Source organism: Oryctolagus cuniculus, chromosome 11 (assembly GCF_964237555.1).
Source record: "Oryctolagus cuniculus chromosome 11, mOryCun1.1, whole genome shotgun sequence".
Lineage (NCBI taxonomy): Eukaryota > Metazoa > Chordata > Mammalia > Lagomorpha > Leporidae > Oryctolagus > Oryctolagus cuniculus.
Window position 1 is genome coordinate 120,601,150 of NC_091442.1, and position 15,167 is coordinate 120,616,316.

Here is a 15,167-nt window from a genome sequence, read left to right on the forward strand (position 1 = left end):
AAGCCAGCCTCTGCAGCTGAGCAGTGACTGAACCGCACGTGGACACCAGGGTGCCCAGTAGGAGCGGGGAGCCAGGAGCTCAGTCCAGGTCCCACGGAAGTGGCAGGGCCCCGATCCCTCCAGCCATCACCACTGCCTCCCAGGGTGTGGACAGCAGCAGAGGCAGATGTGGAACAACCCAACAAAGGTCTATTTATTTGAAAGACAGAGTTACAGAGAGGTAGAGACAGACAGAGAGGTCTTCCATCTACTGGTTCACTCCCCAAATGGCCGCAACAGCCAGAGCTGTGCCCATCCAAAGCCAGGAGCTTCTTCCTGGTCTCCCACATGGGTGCAGGGGCCCAAGGACTTGGCCCATCTTCCACTGCTTTCCCAGGTGCATTAGCAGGGAGCTGGATCAGAAGTGAAGCAGCCAGGTCTTAAACGGGCGCCCACGTGGGATGCCGGTGCTTCAAGCCAGCGCATGAACCCGCAGCGCAGGCCCGAGAAAAAGCATTTAATAACAGACTTCTCACAAGATGTTAAAAAGATTCTGAAATAACCTGCTGTGTGGCCTGATGGGTGTAAACATGTGTATGTAAATATCTAAAGGTTACATTGTAACTGTAAGTACATGGTATGAATGTAGACGTTTACAACCTACGGTAAGGCGAGGTTACTCGGTATAGTCTGCCCTCTGCAGCCTCAGGTTTGCACCCGCAGATTCGGGTGGTGGTGGTGGGGGTGAGTTGAGGTCCTGGGTCCCCCACTGGGTGCCTGGATTGGAGTCCCAGATCTGGCTTCCTGTTGATGCGGAGCCTGGAAGGCAACAAGCAATTGTTTGAGTAGTTGGGTTCCTGTCACCGCCACGGGAGTCCTGGGTTGAGTTCCTGGCTCCTGGCTTTAGCCCAGCCCAGCGTCAGCCACTGCAGGCATTTGAGGGGTGACCCGAGGATGGGGGCTCACCCTCTTTGTGTCTACCTCCCAGATTTGGAAAATGGTGTCTGTACTGAACGCGTAGACTCTTACTCTCATCATCATTCCATAAACACAGTGCTAGGTATTATGGGTAACCTACAGGTGACACAGACAGGAGATGTGCGGTGCCTGTGCAGTGCTACACAGCTTTATGTAATGGACTTGAGCGTCGGTGCCCAGTGGATGTCCAGGGACAAGTGCATGCACACCCACACTCACGCGCACGGCGTGGAAACCACGCCAGGACTTTCCACAAACCATACCCGGTGATTGTCTCACAGGTAACTTTGGTTTCTTGTGCTTCTCTGTATTTCCAGTCTTTCTGTAACGAACACTTCTTTGGATAAACAAACTGAAAACCAGCACACCTCCTTCCACTTACAGCTGTGGCAGCCTGGGGACCTGGGGCTGGGCTCCAGGAACAGGACCTGGGGGATGCCTGGGAGGCGGCCATGTGGGGAGGGCACGCGAGGTGGGCTGCCCCTGCCGTCTTGGCTTTGCTTCTGTGCCAGGTCCCTCTTACGGGCTGCCACGCCCACTGGTGTTGCCAAGCTTCTGATGCAGGGCAGGAGCCCCGAGCCCCAGAACCCACGACCCCCTGTGCCTTTCCCAAATGTGCCGGTCTCCTGCGCTGCCCTGAGGGAGGCCTGGGGTCGGGGTTCAGTTCCCTCAGCCCCTGTACCAGTGACCCTGGAGGTCAGACATGCTCGCCTTCCTGTGAAGTCACAGTTTGTCATCACTCAAGGCACATGGATGAGAAGTGACCGCCAGGAGCCACTGGCCGGTCTCTGGTGCAGCTCCAACAACCCCTTGCCTGGACTCTCACTGGTGTCCAACCCGGGTTCCCAGGGGTTCCTGGGTCCCAGTGGCTGGTAAGTGCAGGCTGAGTTTGGGGTCTGCTGCAGGTTCCTGGGAATTCAGTGACCCCATCAGCCTGGCCAGGCTTAACAGTTCACCTTGAACTCAGAAGAGGGCCCTGCCTGTGTGTGTAGCTGCTGGGACACACACACACACACCCTGGCCCTCCTCTCTCTTGGGCCAGCCCCATGGAGGTGCCAAGGAGGAGACCAGGTCCCTTTGGTTTTTTTCCCCATCTCGGGCAAACAGATCCTTCAACAGCCTGAGGAAGTAAAATAAGAGCCCAAGACTGTTAAAAGTCAATTTAAAAAAAAATATTTGAGAGGTAGAATTAGAGACAGAGGGAGAGACAGAGAGAGAGGTCTTCCATCCGCTGGTTCACTCCCAAATGGCTGCAACAGCCGGAGCTGGGTCGATCCAAAGCCAGGAGCCAGGAGCTTCCTCTGGGTCTCTCACATGGGTGCAGGGGCCCAAGGACTTGGGCCATCTTCTGCTTTCCCAGTCTACAGGAGAGCGCTGGATGGGCAGAGGAGCAGCCGGGATTCGAACCGGCAGCCATTTGGGATGCTGGCAGTGCAGGTGGAGGCTAACCTACTGCACCAGCCCCAAGAGTCACTTTTTAAAGCCCGAGTCACAGACGGGAGCGCTCAGGCAAGAGCTGGCAAAGGACGCCGCAGGCCCTGTGCCCGCAACGTCCCGCAGGCCGGGCCCTGTGATCCAGAGCTTGGGCGAGGGTTGGAGTGTGGTCAGCCTGGACGGATCACAGGCACGGCTGCCTCTCGCTCCGCCCAGGTCCTGCGGGGCCTCCCGAGCGGCTCCACCTAAAAGAGCACACGGTGCTTGTGTGTCGCTGTGCAGCCCCGCTCTGACGCGGCGGCCTGGAGGGAACCCGGAAACGTCTCCTCTGCCTGACAGGAAGAGCAAGGCACTTAGCACTTGAGAGCGTGTGCTGGCTGGCGCTGTGCACGGTGATTCGGGGACACGTGTCGGGGCGCTGGCCGCTTCCGGTCCAGCTCCCCGCAAGTGCACCTGGGAAGCAGCAGCTCACAGCTCAAGGGCTTGAGTTCCTGACACCCACCTGGGAGACCCACATGGCGCTCCTGGCTCTGGGCTCCGGTTTGGCCCAGTCTCGGGTGCTGGGGCATTTGGGGAGTGAGCCAGAAGATAGAAGATCTCTCTGTCTCTCTCTGACTTTCAAATTAAGTAAGTAAGTAAATAATAAATCCTTTTTTAAAAAAGTTTGCGGAAAATGGAATTAAAGACTATTCGTGGTGTACACAGTTTTTAAATCCACACGTAGTTTTTAGATAATACACATCTCTCGTGAACTTTTTTTGATTTCAAATATTTTCTGCAACAAAATAAACATCTTTCATTCCGTTTCCCACGAACCTCCTGAAGCACATTGCTGTATTGGAAGTAACCAGGGCCTGGCGGGTGAGGGGCAGTTAGGACCCCTCCGTCCCACGGCGGAGCACCTGGGCTTGGCTCCTGGCGGGGCAGACCCTGGCTCCGATGGTTGGGGACCTGCACTCAGGTGGAAGGTCTCGACCGAATTCTGGGCCAATCCTGGGCTCTGTGGGCAGCGGGGAGGGTGCCCGTGGGTGGGGAGCTCTGTCCATCTGTCTGTCTGTCTCTGCCTCAAATTAAAAATGAAAAATAATCAAACCGCACCCGAGCTGTCACGTCACATGCTGACTACAACCTGGGACGCTGCAGGATCCCTGCTCAGCCTTCCCGCCGGGCCGGTCCTCAAATCCCCTCCTGGGGTCGGGGTGGGGGGCTGACCCCGCGTGCAGGGAATGAGAGGCTCTGAGTGGCCCTCAGCGGTGAGAGGCACAGCCGGGGGCTGGGGGAGGTCCCAGGATTGCAGCATTTTCCTGACAGCTCCCTGCGCCTCCCAGCTGGCGGCTTCCCCAGCACGTGGTCTTCCGTCAGAGCAGCTGCATCTTGCTTGCACAGAACCTGGACTTATTCCTGGAAAGGAGCTTCAGTAAACGAAACTCGGGGCTCCTTCTTCCAACAGGAGGGGCCTCTCTGTCCACGGGGCCCTGGGCAAGTGAGCTGGCTCTGGACAGGGCGACGCTGGGCCGCCAGAGGCCAGAGGGGGGCCCCTGCGACAAACAGCGCCAGTGGCCCCTGGACAGAAAGCAGTGGGGTCAAACTTCCGGGAGACTGGAGTTCCCAGTGCAGTCTCCAGTCCCCAGAATACGGAGCAGCAGCCTCCGAGGCTTGGAGCCCCTGGGGAGGACGGCGCGTCCCGGGGAGAGGGCCGGGCCCTGGACGAGGCGCCATGAGCTCCCTGGGGTGTCAGCACCCTGCCTCGCAGTGCTTCAGGTGAGCAGCCTCCATCCGTCTCAGGAGAGAGAAGCTGGTGCCGGCGCCTGTTCCGGAACAGGTCCTGGGCTTCACCAGCAAGGTGGCCCCCCTAGAAGAGGCGCACGGTGGCCTGGGACTGAGCTGGGTCCACTGGCAGCCTCCACGCACAAGCAACGTCGGCGGCTCCGCAAACAGGGGCTCCGTGAGCCGTCCCAGCCAGCACCTGCCGTGCCTGCCCAGCTCTGTGTCAGCCCCATGCCAAGCACTGGAGTTCCTAGAAGAGGGGGCCGCAGCATCAGGCGCTGTGTAGCCCACGCGTGCAGGCCCAGGGCCCATGCCAGGAGGAGTGCCTTGGAGAAGACGTCCCCCCAGAGGCGGCTCCCAGCTCTTCTAGGGAGCACCCCTTTGGGGGCAGAAGGGACGACTTCGCCCGACTCCACCTCAGCCTCCTTCGCCCCGTCTTCATTTTTCTTAAAAAAAAAAAAAATCATGCTCTAGAGCAGCAGGCCCGCACCCAGCATTTCCTCTGTAACCAGCTCTTGTGGGGACAATGGATGGACACAGGCAGCCCGGGATAACCAGGGCCAGCAGGCAGCTGGAGGCCCCGCTCCGTGCCTGTCCCAGTGCCCACAGGGCCCTCACAGTCTCCAAGGACTGGGCTTGGCCACGTGACAGATGCCCAGGCCCAGGGCCACTCAGTTTCCCCAGATGTGTCCCCAGGACCCTGCCCTGGGAAGGCTCAAAGCCAGCAGCGTGGGAGCCGAGGATCGGGGCTGGGCCAGCCAACCGTGGGGACCTCACGCATTGAGCAGCCCCTCCAATACCACTCGCAGGAGTCCGTGGGCTCCGCTGTGTTCCCTCCAACCTCAGAGCTCCCCGGGAACTAAGCACCGTGCCTCCACCTGCTGCCGCCGCTTGGGGAGGTGATCTGAGAGTCAGTCCCCTCACCCCTCGGGCCTCCCTGGCCAGGCCCCTGGGGCGGTTCCCTGGGTATGGGGCCCAGGCACCAGGAAGGTCCAGTCCCCTGGCTTGTTTGCCTTGTAGGAAAACAGAACAGTGAGCGCCTCCCTGGACAGACGAATGCACTCTCCCTGCATGTCTCCCCACCTCCCTCTCTGTGGCCAAGCTCACATGTCACCTAGCCCAGCTACTGGGAAGCCCAGAAACTTCCAACTCAGGGTTGGCACCAGCAGGGGGACAGCAATGCCGGCAGGCCGGGCAGTGACCTGTGCCATGGCCCTCTCAGCCTCACTGCAACCCACCTGCACTAGGACCTTGGTGTGGGGCGGTGAACATGAACTTGACCGCAGCACCAGCTGCCAGGACTGCAGGGGTGGGGGCAGGAGGGTAAGTGGCTCCGCCTCTACCCAGCGCCCTGGGCACCTCCTGGGTCCAGGAACTGGGTCTGGGGCCTGGGGCTGGGTCCAAGGTCCAGGGTGCACTGCATGCTGGGAGGGAGTACCGGTGTGGTGAGCAGGGGTGGCAGGCAGGAGGGTGTCGCGGCCGCCTAAGAGCCAAGGCAGAGCCCCAGCCTCCTCCCTCGGCCTCCTCCTGGCAAACAAAGACTCGGGAAGTTCCGAGGGGGAATCTTTCTCCACATTTCCCCTCCCCTTGGGCGCTGGGCTCTTAAAGGGGAAAGATCCGGTTTTCCTCTCCAGGAGGCGGCACCAGGCGGCTTGGCGTTGGGTGTTAACCCTCCAAGGCCTGGGCTGTGCACGAAGCCAGGGCCTGCAGGGCTGGGGACCGCGCAGCTGCTCCCTCTGCTCCCTCACCAGTGGGCGGGGGGCTCAGCGGTCCCCGCTCCCATCTGCACCGCCAGCTGCGGCATCCTAGGCGGCCCTCCCAGCCCGAGCGGAGCCCTGCGGCCAGCACCCTATCTGCTGGGTTTGGGTAGCCAGGGTGTGCAGGGCACGTGGGTATACACGGCCGGGCAGCCGCAGACCTGGGAGAAAGAAGGAGCCTGGCCCTGCAGGGCCATCCCTGGGGAGGAGGGGGGCGTGCTACCTGCCCCCCCCCCCCGCTGCTCCCCACCCCAGGCATTGCCTTTGCCTGGGGGCTCCCATGGGGTGGAGGACAGCAGTGGCAAAGCCCCTGGGGCTCTGTGAGCCTCCTGGGTTGACCAGGCGCCCCCACCACTGCAGCAGCACCTGGCAGGCTTGCTCCCCTCATCGGCTGTGTCCACCACTTTCCCTCTGGTAGCCCCGCACTCCTGGACTCAACAGCAGGTCCCCAGACAGGCAGGCCTGAGGGGCCGCAGGCTGTGGGGAGCCCAGGCCTTCTCAGTGGAGGCCACACTCCTGTTCCAGCCATGGGGGGACTGGAGCTTCCGGATTTGAGCGTGGGGGGTCCCCTATCTGAAAGCACTGGGGGTAGAGGAGCCACACCCTTCACTCACTCACCCCCTACCACAGGGCAATGGTGGAGTCCCTCCCTGCACCAGCTGTGGGGAGTGGGAGGGCGGAGGTGCGTAGCCCCTGACTGCTGACCCCTGACCGCAGCCCGCCTCTTCAAGGCCAGGTGTGCTTACCTGTGGCATCCAGAAGTTCAGTCTCTCTGGGGGAAGCTGCCCGGCCCACCCGGCGTCCAGGAGGCGCTTCCGTGCCGTCTCAGGCCCTGCCCTCAGTGTCAGCGTCTAAGGAAGGAAAGGCAGGACGAGGACAGTGACCTGAACTTGAACTTCCTCCACACTCTGGTGGCAGACCCGCAGCCTCACACAGGCCTGGGGGAGCCCTGGCTCGAGAGCCGGCTCCGCCGTGGGGCAGGTGCGAGCACTCATCTTCAGAGCCTTGGTTTCTTCACCCGTAAAATGGGCTCCCCAGTTCTGCCGCGGCGGTGTTGCCGTGATAGCCCTGTGGACACTTAGGGTGCCCCTCGCACACAGCGGGCTCTCAGTCAACCAGGGCTGCTGCTGCTCCACGGGCGCCCAGGGCACCTGGCTCCCGGCCTCCCTCAGTCGCCTGCTGCTGGGGCAACCGGGAACACCTCTCTTCTCTCTTGCACCTCCTGTCAGCTCTCAGCTGTCGACCCCTCCCTGCCCTTCTGCACGGAGACCCCGCCCCGTGCGCACGCTCCTGTCCGGAGCCCCACACCTCCGGGGTGAGGTGGACACCAGCCCTCTCTTGAGAGGCTGCTGGATGCCTGGAGTGATGGCTCCATCAGGCTGGTCCTCCTATCCCGGCAGGTGCTTCCTGCCGGTGGCTGTGCAGTCTTTGTTGAATGCCTCCAGAGACAGGCAGCTCACTCCCTCTCTGCAGGATGGAGGCTCCAGACATCTTTAACCCACAGGGCCAGCGTGGGACTGCTCTGCAGGCAGTGGCACCAGTTTCTCTGGGGAATCCCCCCCCATAAGTAGGTCCTGAAAACTCGGTGAGGTGCTCATTTTTGTCTCCAGAAAAACCTCGGTGAGTGACTGACGCAGAGCAGTGCCTTGCTTCCCCTTTCTGGTTAGCGACACCAGGGCTGCGCTGGGGACCCCACCCACCTCCCTGGGGACAGCAGCTCCAGGCCTGGATTTTCTGGGGTGAGACTGCCCAGGCCCCGGCTCTTGGGGAACCTGGACAAAACAGAAGAAAAGGAGTCACCGGGAGGGAAATAAAGGCAACCTTCTAGAAGGAGTGGCCGCTGTGACTGGGGTGCTGGGAAGCCCCTGCTGTGCCCCGCAGGGCCCCGTGCGAGAGGAAAACCTGGGGCCTGCATTAGAACTGACTCGGACTGTCAACGCAGAGGCCACAGGGCGTCAACCCAGCCCGGGGCCCTTCCGAGCACAGGGGCCGGTCACACACTTGCAGCCCTGGCCCGGGCGGCTGCTCACCCGGGGACGGTGGCGCGCAGCTCCGCCACAGCGACGCGGCCGCCTTCTGCACGGGGCCTTCTGCATGGCCGTGTTTCCCGCAGGGCCGTCTCTGATGTTCCCCACTGAGTCTAGAACACTTTCAGTGCTTGGGAACAAGGACTCTTTCCAGGCGCCTAGGAAGCCACACGCAGATGCCCCCCCCCCCCAAACGGGGCCCCGCCCAGCTCCCAGGCCTCAGACGGGTCAGCATCCAGCGCCGGAGCCTTCTGCCCCCCCACTGTCACACACGACACTGCCCAGCCCCTGGGTCCCGCGTGTCCTTCCCCTCGGGGAGGGCCTGGGTGTGTGTGTGGGGGGGTGCACACTGCTTTCCACGGCTGCTCTCCCCCCTCATACAGCTCAGAGCCCAGCGTGAGCCTGTGGGGTTCACGTTCCCCAGAGGCTCCGGGCACCAGCGTTCCCTTGCCTTTTCTGGCCTGCACAGGCACCTGCACCTCCCGGCCCGGCCCCCGGTCCCTGCGTCCGTCTTCAGAGTGGGCAGAGTTGCCTCGCTCTGTCTCTGCCCTGGGTTTTCAGGGGTGCGTGTGACGGGAATGGGCCCATCCGGCTCTTCTCTCCGTCACACCTGCAGGTCCCTTTTGTCTTGTGAGTGACATGTTCACAGCCTCCAGGGACCAGGGCAGGAGGGCACCTAGGGGCTGTCCTTCTGCCCACCCGAGGGCGCACCGAGAAAGCCGAGGGCTCCCCCACTCCGCACGCTCCTCCCGCCCTGCTTTCACTCTGGAACCTGCACACGGTCACACTGGGAGGAGTCCGAGGCCACAGAGGCCTGGCCCGTGGGGTGGGGCAGCGGCTGGAGGCCCCTGCCCCGAGCCCCTCCCGTGTCTGGGAGAAGAGTGGGGGCCAGGGGCCAGCATGCCGGAGCATCTCGCGGGCCAGGCGCCCCTCTGGAGGTTCCCTGCTCCCCTCCGCAGGCTGAGTGCGATGCGAGCATCTGCTTCCGCTCTGCAGCTGGGGAAGCTGGAGCTGTCAGAGGGGCGCTGCTTCCCTCCTCGGGCCCCGAGGCGTGCGGGGGACAGGCCCGCGAGCAGGCAGCGGGCAGCTGGTCCCTGCAGAGCCCTGTGGCACAGGCCAGAAGCACCGGACTCACCTCTGACTGCAGAGATGGAGAGAGCCTCAGAGACATGCGTGCGCCTGCCCAAGGACACACAGCTCCGTGGAAGAGCGCTCTTGCCCCGAGCTCCGTCTGCCTTGCCCCCTGCGCCCCTCTGCCGCGGCTCGCCCCGCTTTGCAGAAAGCACAGTGCACAGTGGGGTGGCTGGCAGGGCTGGTTTGCAGCCTGGCTGTTCTGAGTTCAAGTCCCGATGTCACCACTGTGGGGCAGGGCGGGGGGCTCGGGCGCACTGCCCAGCTCTCTGTGCCTGGGAATGATGGTCCCGACACTGCTGCCCAGGAGAGCCTGCCCAGAGCCCTCGGAGCCCCAGGAAGCCCTGGAATGCACTCAGCACGACCGGGTCTCCACGGCCATGGCCCGCCTCCCCCGGTTGCTGACCACTGTCCTGGGGCCTCTGCAGAGGCAGTGCTGGGGGGTGTCGGGTCTGTCTGGACTTCTGGGAGCCGAGGCAGTTTCTCTGCTTCTTATGCTGGCCCCGTGCAGGTGGGACTGGTGGGCGCTGTTTTTCATGTGGGCAGCCTGAGGCCCAGAGAGGCCAGAGGATGTGCCCAAGGCCACACAGCTGGCAGGGGCAGGGCTGCGCCCTGGTGAGGTTGGCATCTGCCTCTTGCCTGCAGGGGTGCAGCCTTTCCTTGTTCTGAGTGAGACAAGAGCCTGGATTCTTCCCAGAAGGGCGCGCGCCTTCCTGCAGCCCCAGAACACCCTGTGGCTCCCAGGGACAGAGGGTCCCGGCTGGCCCTTCCGAGAGGGGCTCCCGAGAGGGTGGGGGATACGGGGGAGAAGGTGTGGCAGGCCCAGGCCAAGCCTGTCCCATCTGCTGGGGGCTCTGGGGCGCCTCCTTTCCAGCCCAGCCCCACACCGGTTTGGGGGAGCTGCTTCGAGTAACAGAATAAGGAGGTGAAGCTTCCCGCGGCACCCGACACGGGCTCTACGCCCCAGGGCGGAAGGGCGCGAGGCCGGTGACCGCAGGCCCCTCTGGCCGGCGTGGGAGGAGTTAAGCGGCGGCGGGCACGTTGGCACGTCGGCACGTCGCCGGGCCCGCGAGGTCCGGCTCCCCACCCCCACCGCCGTGCTGCCTCTTCTTGCCTTTTTCCCTCTTAATTAATCATACGCTGCTGCCCAAGGTAAATGTGGAGATGCCAGGCCGGGACCGCGCAGGGACTCAGGGGGCTCGCGAGGCCGCCGCCCGGATGCGTGTGAAATTACGTGCACAAAAGGAACCTCCTTATCTGGCGTGTGAACTAAATAAATAAATAAGGGCTTTTGTTTGTTTGCCGGCTCCTGCACATGACTGTTTTGACTAAGCGGCTCGTGTTGTCTGCGTCTTTGTGGGACTCTGGGGCGGGGGCTGGGGGGTGGCCGCCGGGCACCTGGGGCCCTCTCCCTCCCCTGGCACCACCCTCACCCCGCACCGCCCCCCCCATACACACCCTTGCTGGAAAGTTCGCCCTGCCCGGGCTGGGCTCCCAGGCGGCCTGGCACCACGCCAGGCTCGCCGCCGAGCGCGGGCAGCAGGGTGGGGCGTGCGGCAGAGGCGCCGAGGACGTGGCTGGGCGCCCTGAGCACACGCAGGACCCGAGGCCGGGGCCCCGGGGGCCCAGAAGGTGAGGGCACCCCCGGAGGGCGCAGGGTGGGCACTAAGCAGGCAGCAGGCGGTGCGGCTGCGCTGGGCGCGGGCCTGGTCGGGGGGGAGAGGCAGGCTGACAGAGGAGGCGGGCACCAAGGCCGTGCCCGCAGCCCGCCTGGCCCGGGCCGGCCTCTCTCCTGCTGCGGCCTGGCCCGGGCTCCGCGGGGAGGCCCAGCGGGAGCGGCAGACACCAAGAGCCGCAGCCGCTGCAGCCCGGCCGGCCAGCAGGCAGCCCCGAGCAGGCGGGGCCAGGCTGTCAAGGAGAAAAACATCTCCAGGCCTGCAAATTGCTGCTCTCAGCTCTTCCCCCTCCTGCTTGGGGGGAAAAAAAAGCGGAGCTTCCTCCGGAGGCGGATGCGAAAGGGATGCAGAATTTTAACCATCTCCTGCACCCACCACCCGTCCACAGGAGGGCCTGGCCTGCCCGGGCCCTGGCCCCAAGGGAAGCGCCAGATGCCTTTCTCGGGGTGTGCGGGAAGCCAGGCCTCCTGAGCACGGGGCAGAGGCGGGTTGGAGCCGGGAGGTCTTGGTGCCCGGTGCCTGGCGCTGCCCAGGCTGTCATCGCCTGCTCCCGGCTCCCCCTCTCGGGGCTGAAGGTAGTGCCCGAGCCCCAGTGCGGTGCTCCTCCAGGCTTGGTCCACACTGACACGCGGCCTTGGGCAGTGTCGGGCTCCTGGGCCATTCTCATCGTGGATTTCTGTGTTGGAAAATAATGGAGGATGCTTTCTGGTGTCTGGCGGGGGCTGCACCCTTGGGCACTGGGGCAGGGTTTGGGGAACGCCTCTGAGAGGGAGCAGGACGGTGGGGCTGCTCCTGGCCCCCTGCCCCCAGGCCCAACACTGAGGGCCACAAAAAGCCTTAATTTTAACTTCTTTTACAATCAGAAGAAAAACTATAAACACGATGAACATATGTAATCACGAATCAGCCTGGGTTACAGCGGTCTCGAATGCGACGTGGTAGTAAAATGCAATCTTTGATCTTCGTGGAGGAGAGGGCTCCTGGAAGGTCTGTGGGTGCCCTGGGAGTCTGGCTTGGCAGAGCTGGGGGCTCCTGGCGTGGAGAGGAGCCTGGGCCGTGTGTGCCTGTGTGTGTGTGCCTGCGTGTCTCTGCATGTGTGTGCCTGAATGTGGAAGTCTCACGTCTGGACACAGGGGAACACAGGGCAGGGTCAGGGGACAGCGTGGCAGTGAGCCTGAGAAGGTGCTGGGGGGCAGCTGTGACTCCCCAGGCCCGCTCCCAGCCCTCTGCACCCCTGGGCCGGCACGGTGCGGCCCAGGGAGGCCACGTGTTCTCGCAGCCAGGGGAGAGTCACCTGAGGAATGACGCTCCTCCTCTCTAGACAGGGTCGTGCCGTTCCGGGGTGGAGCAAACGGAGGTCACTAATGGGGTATTTTACGTTCTGCTCACACGAAGTCCTTGCACAAGCGGCTCAGTTCAGACCCCACAGCTCCAGGGCTCGCCACCCCGTGACGGACGAGGGGCAGCGGCTGCTGCTGCCCTGGGCAATGCGGTGCCCCCCGCGGAGTCGCGCTGTCTTTCGGCTCTGGGCTTCCTTTTTGCTGCTGGCCCTGCTCGGCCCTGAGAGAGGACAAGGCCGCGAGTGTGGGTGTTGGGCCGGAGGCTTCCAGAATCCCAGGGCTGCTGGAAAGGGGACCCTACAAAGGGCTGGCTTCAGGCTCACAATAGCGGGGCAGTGAGCCACAGTGCCAGGCCAGCGGGCAGGCAGACAGAGCCCCTGTGTCTGCGCCCGTCGGGCTGGGCCCTGCTGCCCCCCGGTTTCCCCTGCCCAGCCTGCCTGAGGGCTTTTGTTTGTGTCCCCCTACCGGCCCGCGTTAACCCCCTGCTGCCTGCCGCCTACCTGGCAGCCTGGCTGGCGCATCCTTGCCAGGCCCTGGTGCCCCGCCCCCTCCCGGGCCGGCGGCTGCTGGAGGAGCAGCTCGGGCCTGCAGGATTTCGCTGGCCTCTCGTGGGAAGCGGGCCGGCTGGGCAGTGCGTGCAGCCTGGGAGGGGTATTCCTGGGAGCTGGGGAGCCACGTGCGCCGTCAGCATTGCAGGGTGGGCACCATCCAGCGACCGTGCGTTTTCGGAAACAATAAAAAGCCACAACACGGCGACAAACGAAGCCACGGCCCGCCCTGAAGTGGGTGTCTGTGGCCGTCCGTGTTGAAGCAAACAGACTGGCATAAATATTTCAATCCTGTGCGTGGAGAGATGGATAGGATAAAATAAATTAGTCATGTCCTGGCCCCATCTGAGGCTTCTCTGAAGGGGGGCCTGGTGCAGCATTCCCCCTAGCGGTGACATAGCCCCCACCCCCCACCCCAGGTCGCATCCTAGAGCCCGAGTGAGGGAGGGGGCCGCCGCTCCATCTGTGACACGGTGAGACAGTAACTTGCCCCCAAAGGTATAAAACGCAGCCCGGCACAGACCCTGGGGCTCAGAGGGCGCAGACAAGGGGCCTGTGGGGAATGGGCCCCTGCACATGCAGCTTAGAAATTCCAAGGCCGGTTCTCCCCGGGGAAATCAATGCCTCCAACGCGCTGTCTGACCTGTTGCCGCTGCTTTATGGATTTGTGCAAGGTGATCCTCGTTTAGACTGACACTAACTAGAACCGGGAGATGGTGCTACCTCTGTTAAAATCCCCAGGCAGCGCCCGGCAGGACACCGGGGTGTGTGCGGCGGCTGGGCCGTCTCACTGTGCCCCGAGAGGAGCCGGGCCGGAGACTTTGCTCAGCGCACAACATTTAGCTCCTTTATTTTAGGCCACTCCGGTGACTCCAGCACAAGGGGAGGGGCCTCTCGCTTGTGTTCTGAGAGCCCCTGCATTTTTAAGCTGGCATACTTTTTTTTTTTTAAGCTCAACTTTGGAAATTGCCTTTTAGGAGTAGGAAACGCATGCGGGTTCTCCTTTTAACTCACTTGTAGAGAAAGATGCTTAAGGCCAAGTGCGTTCAGTTGGTCCACTCCAGTGGTCCCCAGGGCCTGCAAATGGCCCCCTTTTTAAAGCTGGGGTAAGAAAAGGTGTGTTTTCTGCGGGGACATGGTGTGCCCCTGGGGTGGGCTCACACCCAGACGTGTGCCACGTCCTGGCCCACGCACGTTTTCCTTCCGAGGCAGACAGTGGCATTGGGCTCCGATGCCAGGAGGAAGGGTTCGCGCTTGGCTGGGCCGCTGTCACCCTCCCCGGGCCACTGCCCAGTGCCACCCCCAAGCTCAAGTGTGCAAACACCAACACCGCGCTTGCTGGTTTCAGAGTCCCAGCCTGGCTGCAGGCGTCCTGCCACCACCACAGAGATTGGGGACAACAGGAAACACGTGGGGTCTCCAGGGAAGGTGGCCTGGCGGCAGCAGCAGAAACACAGGGGACCTGGGGCCTTGTCCTGTCTGGGGGCCCTTTGCTGCCTGGGCCTCAACTGCCATGGCTGAAAATGCCAACCATGCCCCGCCCAGCCCGCAGTCAGGGGCTGTGGCAGGCGTGGGACTTGCAGAGCAAAGCTGCCCACTCCTCCTCCCCAGGGCGGTGTGCGGGAGGCAGGGGCGATGGTGACCGGTGTGCTCAGCTCACCGGTGTGCTCAGCTCGCCAGCGTAAGCACGTCCTTTCTGTCTGAGGAAGGAGTCAGGGCCCGGGCGCATCACCAGTGTCGGTGATGCAGCCCTCCTCTGATCCTTGTGGGAAACACGGGGAGGCACACCCCAGGGGAGGGTCGTTCCCCTCTCTCCACACAGACACAGCTCTGCTCCCGGTTCCCTGTGTCTCCTGGTCCACTTGCCCAGCGTCTGCCCCCCCGGCCCTGCTGCTGGGCAGTGGCAGGCCCTCCTCCCTGCTTGATGGGCTGCCTTGCCAGGGTGAGCCGGCTCAGGCCTGGGCGCTCGGGAGGGAGCTCCTGGGCTCTCTGGCACCAGCCTCCTTCCCCTGCGGTTGTGGGAGCCCGGCTGCCGGCTCAGCTCCTCCACCAGGCCCAACCTGCGCACGACCCGGGCTCCAGGCTCTGAACCCCAGCCTCTCGCGGGGCCCGGGCCGTGAAAGTGGACACAGGCAGTTCGCCCTGGACAAGCAGCCCCGGGGAGAGGGTGCAAAGCAGCCTGGATACTGGGACTTCTGGCAAAGGAGGCTCTCGGATCAAATCAGATGGACCGCTTAGAGGTGCAGCAATGTTCAGAACCTTCGAGACTTTCTTTCCAGGGTGTCCGGCTTTGCAGGGTCAACCCCCGAGGCGAACGGGGGTTCATGCCAAGGGGTGAGGCCGGCAGAATTGTCGGGCAGGGGCCCGCTTCCCGCGGGTAGGGCGCCTCCTCGGCCGGCCCCACGCGCGCCTCAGGCGCCAGCTGCCCGGCACCAGGCCGCTGGAACGAGGAGCAGACAGGCTTCGGCGTGGCGTTCGGGAGTGACGGTGACCCGAAGGGCATGCTACAACCGCCAGGTTCATATCTGAT

General features: G+C 63.3%; 1 long non-coding RNA gene across 2 annotated transcripts; it reads right to left on the reverse strand.

The window, feature by feature from the left end:
* Positions 1 to 179: 179 nt before the first annotated feature.
* On the reverse strand, positions 180 to 13,243 carry LOC127485321 (uncharacterized). Of its 2 annotated transcripts, XR_007912426.2 has the most exons (3): positions 10,532 to 13,148; positions 6,662 to 6,766; positions 180 to 798 (listed from the first exon to the last, which is right to left on the reverse strand). It is a non-coding gene; the product is annotated as an uncharacterized lncRNA (long non-coding RNA). The 2 variants fall into 2 exon arrangements; XR_011380329.1 differs by having other exon boundaries at positions 180 to 6,766; positions 10,532 to 13,243.
* Positions 13,244 to 15,167: the final 1,924 nt, after the last annotated feature.